This window comes from Prionailurus viverrinus, chromosome C1, assembly GCF_022837055.1.
Source record: "Prionailurus viverrinus isolate Anna chromosome C1, UM_Priviv_1.0, whole genome shotgun sequence".
NCBI lineage: Eukaryota > Metazoa > Chordata > Mammalia > Carnivora > Felidae > Prionailurus > Prionailurus viverrinus.
This window is the reverse complement of record NC_062568.1, coordinates 182440971-182453175: the sequence shown is the minus strand read 5'-3', so window position 1 is coordinate 182453175 and position 12205 is coordinate 182440971. Positions and strand designations below refer to the sequence as shown.

Below are 12205 nucleotides of genomic sequence, written 5' to 3'. Positions count from 1 at the left end.
CTGGGAGGAGGGAATGCACAGAGTGTATTCGGATCCTGATCTGCATCCCGGAGTCTCCTTTAAACATTCATTTGGTGGAATTTTAGGGAGTACCCATCTTATCAGTAGCCTAAGTTTACAAGGATAATTAGATAACGGCCTGAATCCAAGGAGCCCACAGTTTGGGAAGCTGGGATGTAAACAGCCAACAAGAGGACAGTGCTGAAAGTGCCTATTGCTTCATAGCAAATTACCACTAAGTTAAAACTAAGTTACCACTAACTAAACTAAGTTAAAACTTAGTTTAAAACACCACCATTGATTAGCTCACAGTTCTGTGGGTCTGAAGCCTGGAGTGGAGTGGTGTGGCCGGGTTCTCTGCTCAGAGTACCGGATGGCTAAAGTCAAAGCGTTGGCCAGTTACCTTGTTATGTGGAGGCTTGACTAAGGAAGTGTGTTCCGCAAGCTCCTTCAGCTCCTTGACAGAATTCCTTTCTCTATGGTTGTAGGACTGAGGTCCCCATTGCCTTGCTGGCTGTCAACTGGGGACTATTTTCAGGTCCTTGCCACATGGCCCCCCTTCCATCTCATCAACAGAGAATCTCTTTCACATTGAATCCTGCTCACTCTTTCAATCTCTCTGATTCTTCAACAGTCAGAGAAAACCCTGAGCTTTTACAAAACTTGTCATTAGGTCAGGCCAGCCCAGGTAGCCTCCCTACCCGAGGGCAACCGTGCCACATTACATAAACCTAACCTCAGGAGTAAAATTTATCAGATGCACTGTCTCTGATTATGCAGGATGCATGGACCAGGGGCTGGGAGTCTTGGGGGCCCTCTTAGAATTCTGCGTGCTCCATCCAGGGAGAAACGTTCTCTTAAACAGTCTCTGTGAACTCCGCTGATGGTTTGTTCCGTAACTCCATGGCATGATACGTGGTGGTCTTGCCGTTATTAGGGTACATTTCGAAATTCCTTTTCTAGGCTGAAAGTTTCTTGGGATTAGGAACCTTATTCACACCTGTAGCTCCAATGTCCCAGACAAGACTTCTTCGGAGGGAGCTCTCCCTGCATGTTTGCCAAGAAAATAAAAAAAAAAGGGCATCTATCATCTCTTGGATTCCTGCTTCTATTTATCTCCAGGTCAAAACTTCTCTGACACTTTCCAGGAAGAGTTCATTGCTGCCTCCTCTGTGCTGGCACTTGCTGAATATCTCTGTATGAAGTATATCACGTTGTGGCACCTTAGGGGAACACTTCCCGTTTATTCCACTCAGTGCCCCAGGGCACAGCGCATCACAGGTTTCATTGTTTCAAGTTGGAATTTCTAAAAAGGAGATGTAAGGAGTTTTCAAACCAAGGGGCAGATGGACAGTGGGTTTGGGCTGTGAGGACACCCTTGGAAAGGGTCTCACAGGGGCAGAAGGCCAAAGGTGCAGCGGTAACGGAGGGAAGAAAATCGGCAAAAAAAAAAAAAAATTTTTTTTTAAGAAGGAATGCTAGCAAACCCCAAGCCTGCTGTTTTATATATTACATTAAGGAATGAACCTGGCAGAGCCCTCCATAAGGGACCGCAGGAAAGAATGCTTGTTTCAGGACTGACAATCAAGGGAACAGTTGTCTACTTTCACAGTCTGACATTTTATTTTCACTGTTGGGAGGACAGCAGCCCCAAGGGAGAGTTGGTGAAGGAAAGGGAAGAGATGGCTTCTGGTGCTTAAAGAAAGTGGGGGTGGGCTGGGGTGGGGGGCACTGAGACGCGTCAGACTCTTCGTCTCCTTCTTGATGTGGATGTTTTCCCTTTCAAACCTTCTTTTGGTTGTTGGCCCTTTGTGACTCCTTTTCGGCTTCGAGGCCGCCTAAGATCATTAAATGGGCACTTTACACAGATTTCATCTGCATACTAAGTTTGGCATCAGAAGAATGGTTGGAAATTTTCTGATCAGACTCACCAGGAGCCCTGAACGTCCTGGAAGCAATTACGAGGACCGGATAATAGAGCGAGCTGCGGGGGCTGTTGGCGAGCTCCATGCCTCACCTAAGTCTAGGGCAATGATGCCGGCTGGATAGCCAATGGTGACAGAACTCCGGGTCCCCTTAAATGCCGGTCAAAGCGCAGGTTTGTTTAACCTCTCCCTCTGACCACTTTGCTCACGGCCTGTGCGTGTGCCGGGGCGCTGCCCATCCGGTCTGTCACTGAGTGCCCCTGTCCAAGACCCTTGGGAGAGACACCCACATGGCATGGCATTCCCCTCACAGAGCTTACGGTTCACAAGGAAAGGTATTACAGTACAAGGCAGGAAGGGCTCAGTGCCAGGAGGGAAATGCAGTCAAAATGTTGCAGTGTTTGGAAGAGATTCAGGGAGGCTTTGTAGATTTATAGACTTGCAGATTTATAGAGGAGGTGGTATTCTAGGTGGACCTTGAATGATGGGTAGGAAAGTGAGAGGCAGAGGAGAGAGTATTGGGGAAGGGGGCTTTGTCTGGAAATGCAGAGTGAGATAGGGACAGAAAACTGAGGGAGCATTTAAGAAATGGCAGGTGGCTTTGTGTGGCTGGAGCAGAGGTTTACGTAGGAGCAACATGGGTCAGTGAGCTGGACAGAGAGAAGGAGGCTTTGTTCTGGAGAGTCTCAACTGTCAGTTAAGAATCCTGAGAGTGGGTAGGGTGGGGTGAGCAGAGGACGTGCAGGGGGGAGTGGGGCAGTTGGTGGGGGATGCGGAAGTACTGTTGTTGATTGGCTTGTCAGGCTCTTGCTGCTTCCCTTGCCTGGAATGCCTCTGCTCAGCCTCTTCCCTGACAATCTGTGCAACCTGGGCCCATCACAAATGCCTTCTCCTCCAGGAAGCCAAGCTGGCTCTGATCTCTCCCAAGCCTGAGCTCCCTACAGCTCACCATCTGACCCTTGCCAGTGGCATTTATCGTAGCCCACCCTGCCAGACAGCAAGTTTAATCTTTGTCTTTTCTGAATCCAGCACACATTAGATGCTTGGTAAACATTTTCAAGACGAACAGAATTTACTTCCTGCTGAATACGCTGCCTGTAGCTTGGGAAAGCCGGGCCATTGTGCTCCATTAACCCGACTAGCGTTTCTGTGAACATGGCAGACAGACCATAGATTAGAATGCCTGCCCCTCAGGTCATGCCAGACCCGAGATGAGATGGCACCTTGGAATTCATCTAGTCTTCATTTTATTAGTGAGGCCCAGAGAAGGGCATTCACTCACTCAAGGTCACACAGTGAGTTAATGATCTGAAATAATGTGTTTGGTATGTGAGTGTTTTATTGCAGTGTCTAACACACAACATACACCTAATAATCCCGGATACTCCCCAGCCTCTTGAAGTGTAATTAAACACGAAACTACTTGTAATTTTTTCCACTTTATGGGAACTTTATGCATCTGCCTCTGCTCACGCCTGGAACTTCTTCTGACTCCTCCTCCTGCCTCACCAGGTTAACTCCTGCTCAGCAGTTAAGCCACAGTTTCCCTGATCCCTTGTCTTCCACCCTCGCCCAGGACAGGTTAAATGTCCCTCCTTGTGCTCCCCTTGTGGCCTGGGCACATCCTTTCTTCATTATACTTACCACCTCGTGTGCACATCTGCTTCTGTGCCTGTCTTCCCTGATGATAAGCTCCAGAAGGTTGGAATTGACTCTGCATTCTTCATTTCATGCCCAGCCCCTCACCATACCTGGAACACAGGAATTCTCAGTAGACATTTATGGAATGATGTGTGCAGTGGGGTCCTCACAGGCCCAGGCCGTAGACCAGCCTCCTTACTGCCTCCTCTGTAACTCACAGGGCCCCAACCAGACTGGCCGCTCAGATTCTGGTGGTCTCAGGGCTTTGCAGAGGAGTGCTGAACCCAAATCTCACTGTTTAGTAAGTCACTTCTTCTCTTTTTCCTTCCGTTAAATACCAAATAAAAATGGTTCCAGGAAGTTACGTGGCTGAGAAATTCCAGGCTCTGTCTGAGCTCCTAGATAAAGGCTGTTATTGTTAGGAAGTTGGTCATTAATCCAACCTGTCTTTTCTCTGTGCTGTGATTCCACAGCCTTCTAGAGGTACTGGTTCTTTCTGTCCTCAGTTGCTCTTAAGCCTGTTACTAGCTGGTTACAACTAGAAAAAACAAAAACAAAAAACTTGCCCACAGTAGACATAAAAATGAGCTAAAGGTATCAGTTGGCCACAAGCTCACTTTGTGCTCTGGGCTTGTGACTTTAAGTTAATGTGCTTTCAAAGTACCTTACCAGACGGCTAGTATCCTCATCTATAAGACAGGAAAAATAGCACTCGCCTTGTCACATCATTGCAGGAGTGCAAGAAAATAAACTAGGGAGAGGTTCCTGGCACACAGTAATGGTTAAAGAAATGTTACATCTAAATCAGAGGGTGGAATCCTCTTACCTTGTTCTGCTGTAACCAGACTTCATCCAGGCTTCTAAGTTTTGTCCTAGGCATCACATTTAAAAAAAAATTTTTTTTAAATGTTCATTCATTCTTGAGAGACAGAGAGACAGAACCCGAAGCTGGCTCCAGGCTCTGAGCTGTCAGCACAGAGCCCCATGCAGGGCTCGAACCACATACTGTGAGATCATGACCTGAGCTGAAGTCAGATGCTTAATCGACTGAACTACACAGGTGCACCATAGGCATCACATTTTAAAACAGGGATGTTGACATTGTCACCCAGAAGCAAATGACCACTATGATAAGAATCTGGAAATCAGACTTTACAAGAAACAGCTGGAGGAGCTGGAAATATTTGGCCTGGAGAAGAAATAACTAGGAAAAAAATGGCATGGGCAGGCCTTAGAGAGGTCATCAAGTAACTGAAGGACTCACATCCAGGAAAGGATTAAGCCTCAGTTCGGTTCCATGAATATCTGTAGTATTTACCATCACATGTCAAGAGCAGAGAATGCAAAGCAAAGTAAAATACAATCCCTGCCCCTGCAGGACCAGAACGGTGTGAAAGGGGTGTGTATGCCGTGCTGGGGGAAAGCAGAGAAGAATAATGCTGCAGAGAGCCTGGAAGGCCTCACCAGGGAGGGGACAGCTGAGTGGAGCTTTAGGCAGAGGAAGAAGGGAAGGGCAGGCAGGCAGCGAGCGAGACATGTGCAGGCAGAAAGGCATCCTCAAGGAAAACCTCGGATGTGCTGGCAGAGTGGAGGGAAGCGAGCCTGCAAAGTCCAGCTGGAGCCAGATCGTCAAGGGCCTTGGATGTTAAGCTAAAGAGCTCCAACGATTTACCTCAAGTGGGTATTGAAGAGCCATCAAAGGCATTTAAGCAGGGGTTTTTTTTGTTTTTGTTTTTGTTTTTTTATGAAAGGATGTTGTAGTGTAGCGTGCTGAAAGGCTTTATGGAAGAGAGACAGAAGGCAGGGGAGACGGGACATTCCAAAGAGTTACATATGGGCTTGGCTCTTCCACTTACTGTGGATGAACTTGAGCACATTATTTAAACTCAATGAGGTGTTTTTTTTTTTTTTTTTCCCATTCATATATTGGGATGATCACATCTACTTTACAGAGACATTTTAAGAACTAAATGAGGTGATATATTTAAGCCCCCGTACATGTGCCTGGTACCCAAACAGTGCTCAGTAAGTAAGCACCCTCTCCTTCCTTCTTTTTCTCTTCTGGGCAGAGTAGACAGAGAAACAGAGTTCTCGCTGAAACATGGAGTCCTGGCCACACAACGGATAAATTTCCTTGGGAGAACTGAACATACTACAGGAAGTGCTCAAGAAGGCTATTTCTCTGGTGGAAGGGGAGACAACAAGATAAACCTCTAAAATCCCTTTCTACTTTAAGATTCTATCACCTTCAGGACCTAAGTACTAAGGATATGGTCAAGAGCCTGAGGTATGATAAAACCTTTTTAGTATCGACCTTGCTAAAAACAGCCAATTGGACCCAAAGGAAATGAAACCTTTTCAAAACATACTGAAATACACAACTTGAAAAGACCCACCCTAAACTTTTAACAGCCCCTCTGGAGTAGATAACCATCGTGCAGGAGAAAGAGCTCTGGGCTTAATGATGAGAGGCCTACATTCCAGTGTCAGAAATTAAGGATTTTGCTGTATGGTCTGAGGCAGTTTCATTCCCCATGTCTTGGGTTTCTCCATCAGGAAGATGTGGAGGTCGAACTTCAGTGGGGTCTTCCATAGCTAACATTCTACAATTCTGGGAGTGTAAGAGATTAAGGTCATGCAATTATGGATGTAAAATGTTAGAAGGTTCTAAGCATTCCCACAGCAACTCGATCACACACAGGTTCTAATATGTCTCAATTTAATGGCATCACAGTCCGTAAAATATTATTTTAAAATTGTATCGCAGGCACTGGGAGTGAGCCTCATTTGACATTCTTCTTAGAATCAGAACTTTAGAATTCAGTGCATTTCAATTCTCAGCATTAAGTTAGCTGCAAATTGGATTATCTCATATTTCTGGTTGAGAGAGAAGGCACTTTCCCCGGTATGGCAAAGAAATAAAAATGTCAGTCATCTGTCACAGAAGGAAGATGCTGTCTTACCTCTCTGTTAACTTCAGGGTCTAGAGGCTGCCTAATCTGGAAGCAGACAAAACCAAGACTGGGTATTAGGACAGCCTGCTTCTGTGCTTGCTGTGCCTTTTGCCAGGAATGTCCTCCTGGCCATTCCTGCTCATCCTGTTTGAAGCCTCTTCCTCCTTTTTTTTTTTTTTTTTTTTTTTTTAAGTTTACTTATTCTGAGAGAGAGAGAGAGAAAGCATGCATGAGTTGGGAGGGGCAGAGAGAGAGAGAGGGAGAGGGAGAATCCCATGCGAGCTGTGTGCTGACAGCACAGAGCCCCACACAGGCTCAATCTCACCAACTGTGAGACCATGACCTGAGCCGGAATCAAGAGCTGGAAGCTTAAGCCAGTGAGCCACCCAGGTGCCCGTCCCTCCTTTTCTGCACAGTAGAATGAGTCGCTCAATTCACTCTGCTCTCCCAGCACTTCCTATCAGCATTCATCATAGCCGATGAGAAGCATTGCCGTGAGAAGCATTGCCGTGTAGCTAGTGATTCCCTGTGGATGGGTCAAGGGCACTGCACCGGCCATGTGCCAGGCATATATATCCTTTCATGTAATCCACACAGCACTGTTTAGGAAGTATACATTGTTATCCCCTGTTTAGCTGTGGAAACTAAGGTCAGAGAAGTTAAATTACTTGCTCCAGGTCATAGAACTGAGATGAATCAAACTTTTTTGATTCTAAAGCCCATGTGCTTTAGATTTTCCATACCCTCTTCTTGTCTTATTTGTCTCTGTAACCTGAACTCTTACAATAGGCTAGCCTTTGGTATACATCAAGTACGACTGTTGAATTCTGCCCAATTCTGTTCAATCAATCAGTAAACCTTTACCCATCAGAGCACAGGGCTAAGAGAACTACCGAGGAAAATGTAATTGGGTGGGGATCTAGCTAGCCTTTTCTTGACTTGCAGTGAGCTTCTGGAGACATCTACTTTGAAATAAATACTCTCATTAGCCTTGGTGGTGTTTCAGCAGGACAGGCTGTGGTGGTCTCTTGACAAGGCCAGCTGGCAGGATAGATTCGTTTAACCACATTTGTTTCACATCTTTCTAATCACCCTTCTCTACGATCCTAGTTTCACAGGAGAAAATAGAACTCAAAACAACTCTCATACCTATGCAAGGGGGTGCACAGGAGCCTGAACAAAATCCTAAGAGAGTGGATTGGAGGGAGTGGTTAATTCTGCCTACAAGAATTGAGGAGGGTTTCACAGAGAAGGTGGCATTTGAGCTGGAACTCTAGGTTTACTTATTGTTTGTTTGTTTGTTTGTTTGTTTTCTAGGCATAGAAAGAGAAAGGCATTCTGGGTAGAAAAGCTGCAAATAGTTCTGTGATGGAACATACTGGGGGGTAGTAAAAGGTGAGATGAGAAAGCTTTGTGGGGCCAGGTAGTCCAAAGATCTTGAATGTCATGCTAAGAATTTGGATTTATTCTGTAGGTGTTCCATGACATTCCAATGTCCACTGAGCTACATCTTCAAAGCATCATAAATTTTTGTCCGTTGGCCCCAAAGTCCTGACAATAAGCAGGGAGAGAAGCAGTATAGTGAACATTGGCAGTCAGGGGGTCTAGATTCCAGTCTGATTCTGCTGTGTACTTATTGGTGACTCAGTCTCTCTGGGCTTCCATTCTCTCCTTTGGAAAGTGAAATGGTTAGAAGGTTTCTCAGACTTCTACTGTCTGCCAGCTTTACAAGGAAGATCCTTCATAAGGTTCATCTGAATTCCTGTGGCGGAGGGACCTGCTGGCATTCACGGCTTTGTGTAATTCCCCCCGCCTGAGTGTGGGCAGGGTCTGGGACTTGCTTCTAACTGATAGAATATAGCAAAGGTGATGGAAAGGATGGAATATACATTATCACGAGTGGCTACACGGTTACATGACTTAAAAACTGTAGCACCCATCTCACTGGAGTCTGTCTCTTCTAAGTCCCCTGCTGGCTTTGAAGAAACAAGCCGCCGTCTTGTGGGATGCCTATGTTGGGAGGCCCACATGGCAAGGAACTGCAGGCAAGTCCAGTTGCTGAGGGCAGCCTTTGACTGATAGCAAGAAGGTGAAGCTCTCGGTGTTACAGCTGCAGGGAACTGAATTCTGTTAATGAATGAGTGAGTGAGGAAACAGATCCTTCCCCAGTTGAGCCTCAGATGAAATGGCAGCCCTGGGGGCGCCTGGGTGGCTCCGTCGGTTGAGCAGCCGACTTCGGCTCAGGTCACAATCTTGCGGTCCGTGAGTTCCAGCCCCGCATCGGGCTCTGTGTTGACAGCTCAGAGCCTGGAGCCTGTTTCAGATTCTGTGTCTCCCTCTCTCTGACCCTCCCCCGTTCATGCTCTGTCTCTCTCTGTCTCAAAAATAAATAAACGTTAAAAAAAAATTAAAAAAAAAAAAAAAGAAATGGCAGCCCTGGATAACTCCTTGACTGCAGATTTGTGAGCCCCTAGGTAGAGGGCTCAACTAAGCTACAGTTGGATTCCTGCTCTACAGGATCTGTGAGATCGTAAATATGTATTGTTTTAAGCCCCTAAATTTGTGATAATTTATTATGCAGTGGTAGATACAGTTTCCCACCCTAGGACTCAAAACTCCTGACCTCAAGCCCTGTGCTCTGTTTATAATTCCATGTCACCTCTTTATGAATAATTGCATACCAGTATCGATGTGCATCTGTGTGCGAGAGGCTTTATCTGTCTATATCAATCTGTAGGTCATACCTTCATATTCAGTCACAGACCTGTGGGAAATACTTATTATGTGTGGGACACAGACAGATGGGTGAGCCCAAGGCTCGCTCCGAGGTGCTCACAGGCTGGTGAGGGAGACAGTCCCAAGCGCACCTGCAAAGGTGAGGGAGCTAAGGAAATAAATGTGTATCTAGCATTATTTAAATGAGTCTATTTTCCTTTGAGTCTTACAAACCTCTAGGAAAGATGCTGTACATCAGAGAGGTGAAGGGACTAGCCTTAGATCACACATCTAGTGGAGACCATATTCAGGACTGTAACTCAGTTCTTCTGCTTCAAATTGTTGGGATGATTAACAATTAGCTGTACATTTTCTATGCATTAATAGATTCTATTGGAACTTCCCAGCAAACTTACGTGGAAGTCTCTGGGAGGTGACATGGCTGGAATTCTGCCCGATTCCAGTGTCAATGCGCTGTCTACATCGCCTCAGAGACAGGGAAGCCGGAAGAAGACCTGGGACTGTCTTCACGCGCCCTCAGCTAGCACATGGTGAGCATTCAAGTACAGAGGCTGAACTGCATATTTTTGTGGGCCAAACTCTGCCCTCTGTGTCTGAGGCATCATGTGATATGGCAGTGGGGATGTGGAGCTGTGGTACTCAAACTCAGGAGCCAGTAAGTCACCTGAGGAGACCTGTTGAAATGCAGATTCTGGAGCCCTACCTCCGGAGCGCCTGATTCAGTGGTGCTCAGGAAGCATTTTCATCAAGACCCTCAGATCATTCTGACACAAATAAATCACAAAGCATATGGATGTTAGCGATAAGATCACAGCCATGCCAGGCTGAGGTTCAGTTCGCCTGCAGTCTGATGGGAGCTGTTCCCAAACAGATCCCCACTCATGTTTACGATTCCTTTTCCTTATAGAAAGGAGGAAGCCGGTGGTGTGCTAGTAAATGTCTTAACTGGCTCTCTTCAGAAGGAATAAAAACAAACAAACAAACAAAAACCCTGATTTATAGCATTTTCCAATATCCATGGTGTAAATACTCATACTATCGATGATATCAAGCTACCAAAGGGATATCACTGAAAACTGAGTTGGGAGGGGACATGTGGCATTGTCCCTATGGCAACCGCCAGAGGAAGCCCAGGTAGGGGAGGGGACTTACTTCCCTGGGCCTCAGTTTCCCCACTAATAAAATGAGAATGCACTAAGGCTTCTGGTCTCTAATGGATTATGCTTTACTTAGACTAATTATTAGGCCTGACTGTGGGGTCTCTGGGTTGAGAAAAGTCAGATTTAGGGGGCCTGGTTGCCAGGGCATGCAGAGACAGGGGGACAGAGTGGGCCCAGCTCTGCTCATCCCTTTTTCCTTGGGAGGGTAGAGGAGTTCACTGGCTGGGTGTAAGGAGCATGGGCTTCAAATCCTGGCCAGACATTTACCGAGCTTCTGCAAGCCTCAGTTTCCCGATCTGTAAACTGCAGGGAACAATATTGTACCTTCCCCCCCCCCCCCCAACACGCACACACACAGAATGGCTGTAAGGACTAAATGAGATGAAGTCTGGCACATGGTAAAATTTCCATAAATATTGACTCTCATGTCTCCATTCCTTGCCTATGATGGTTATTTTCCAAATTTTACCAGAGCCTTGTGAGACCAAATGGCCAATTTCACTTATAAACAGAATAGTAAGTCACCCATACTGTATGATTTGAGGGAAAGATCCTTGAGACAAAAAGCTAATATATATTTAATGTATATGCATATGCATATACAGATACATACATGGTGTGTGTGTGTGTGTGTGTGTGTGTGTGTGTGTGTGTGTGTGTGAGTGTTCCTCCGCTGTTCTATCATGGGGGCTGAACTCCCATTATTTAAATCTTTGTTAATGCCCCATAGCAAAAGACCACTAGGAGCACACCTGTAGTCAAGCAAAGTTGGACTTGTATTACTTGCTGTTTGAAGGACATGGAGCCCCTTGTGGCAGCTTGGGGTGGGTCAGAGGGTGCTGACAGGGGCTGGTTGCAAGCAGGAGTCTGGCTCTCCCCAAGTGCTGTCGGAAGGCAGAGGCAATCCAGTGATTAGGTATCTTTTTATCTAAGACAGGGAAGAATGGAGAACTAAGTCTATAATTGGTAAAGAAGCCGCCTCATCACTCGTGTTCCCGAGAGAGGAGGATGTTGGTCATTTTTACGATTTTGTCTGTATTCAGGCGTGATTGTGGAGTGGTATATCTTTGTCTTGCCGTGTCACGGTTACTGCGACCTTGTCTAGTGTTGACGTTCATGTTCGCTCAGAGAATGCCATGGCCTAGCTGTGAGTGCCAGGCCAGCCGGCCACTGACAGGGCTGCTATTTTACGTCCCATCTTATTTATTCACAAGACAGTTACTGATGCCTTTTATGCGTGATCACACATATCATCTCATCTAAACCTCACCACATCATCCTGTGAGGGATAATTATCTATCTCCATTTTATGGATGAGGAAACAGACGCTGAAAGATGAATGACTTTCTAAATTCATCCAGAAAAAAAAAAAAAAGATAGTCTCCAGGGACTTGAATTCAGAACCATCTTCTCCGAGTCCAAGGCTCATCCAATCAACCCGCTCCACAAGGAGCCAGGTTCTGACACGGCTGAGGATCACCCTAGTGCTCTTTTGCTACCTGAAAGAGATCGCTGTTCCTGGCAGGACTGCTGGGCTCTCCAGGTCCCCCGCCGAGGAGGTGACAGCGCAGAGGGGGTGCTGGGCTGGCCAGTGAGGCGCACAACTGGCTGTCAGTTGCACAGCGGTTTGGCATAACTGAGAAGGCAGGCGCTTGGGCTGTTTGTTCTAGACCTGCCAGTAACTCCCCATGTGACCTGGAATCAGTCATCTCCTGACTTTGGGCCTCAACCTCTCTAATGATCTAAGAGCCCCTGAACTCAGGAAATCTGTGAATAAACAGTGAGTGAA

General features: G+C 46.3%; 1 long non-coding RNA gene across 1 annotated transcript; it reads right to left on the bottom strand.

The window, feature by feature from the left end:
* Positions 1–1860: 1860 nt before the first annotated feature.
* On the bottom strand, positions 1861–6659 carry LOC125174015 (uncharacterized). The gene is made up of 4 exons (XR_007155223.1): positions 6530–6659; positions 4393–4438; positions 3570–3676; positions 1861–3072 (listed from the first exon to the last, which is right to left on the bottom strand). It is a non-coding gene; the product is annotated as an uncharacterized LOC125174015 (long non-coding RNA).
* Between the last annotated feature and the right edge of the window lie 5546 nt (positions 6660–12205).